The 1108-nt window shown below is 43.3% G+C and overlaps 1 pseudogene; it reads right to left on the bottom strand.

Moving 5' to 3' along the window:
* Positions 1-688: 688 nt before the first annotated feature.
* LOC136859409 (5S ribosomal RNA) lies at positions 689-807 on the bottom strand (annotated as a pseudogene).
* Positions 808-1108: the final 301 nt, after the last annotated feature.

Below are 1108 nucleotides of genomic sequence, written 5' to 3'. Positions count from 1 at the left end.
CTTCTCACAGTAGGACAGAGACTGCCACTGAATTGTTGTTCATAATGATCGCTTCCTGTTTACCGGTTGCCGTATGGTGAATATGAATCACCGTGGTAGATTCCACATCCAGGATATCTTCTCTGTTCACATCAGCGTTTTCCTTCTATCTTGGCTTTCACGATTAGGCAGTACTTTGTCAATTCAAAGTACGACAGAAGTAGGCTACAACATTTAGGTCTTCGCATGCCTTGTACTAACAATTCCTCCAAATTATACTTAACAATAATAGTAATGTTCTTTGCTTTACGTTCCGATGACTACATCTACGGTTTTATTAGATGCCGAAGTGCCGGAATGTAGTCCTGCAAGAGATCCCTTACGTTCCAGTAAATCTACCGACACGAGGCTGACGTATTTGAGCACCTTCAAATACCACCGGACTGTGCCAGGGTAGAACCTGCCACGTTGGGGTCAAAAGGCCAGCGCTTCAATCGTCTGAGCCACTCAGATCGGCCACATATTTAGCGCCAAGTTTAAGTAGGCTGTATTTCCATTGAAATTTTTTCCATTTTATCTTGATGGATAAACTATTTCATCCGATGTTCTTCAGGGAAATGATGACATATTGTGCCCTTTATTTTTCTTTAAATACTATTTTGTTCGGGGCCTATACCCATGTGGATCTTTGGCCCCTAAAAGGGAAATGAGCCAACGGCACGTGGTGTTCTCAAGTTGTCACCCATCCAAGTACTGACTACGCCCATTGTTGCTTAACTGCGGCGATCAGACAAGAACCGGTGTATTCAACATGTTTTGGCCGTTGGATACTGTACCCTAGTTTTTATTTTTTCTATCCTCTATATCCCAATTTCTTTCCACGTTTGTATTTATGATTCTGGTGTATTGCATCTATCTACATTATTTCACTATTTACTTATGGGATAGTGCCGACAACTGGGCCACTACTGTCAATATTTATAATTTTACAGTCGTACGGTGGTCGAGCGTTGTGGCCGCGGGTGTTCACGTGCTACGGACATGGAGCCAAGCTCTGCATTCAGGAGACGAGTGGGTATGAGACGAATGGTCGTCTGCCCTGAGAATGGATTTCTCTGGTTTCCCAGTT

Source organism: Anabrus simplex, chromosome 1, assembly GCF_040414725.1.
Source record: "Anabrus simplex isolate iqAnaSimp1 chromosome 1, ASM4041472v1, whole genome shotgun sequence".
In the NCBI taxonomy this organism is placed as follows: domain Eukaryota; kingdom Metazoa; phylum Arthropoda; class Insecta; order Orthoptera; family Tettigoniidae; genus Anabrus; species Anabrus simplex.
This window is presented reverse-complemented; position numbering and strand designations above follow the sequence as displayed.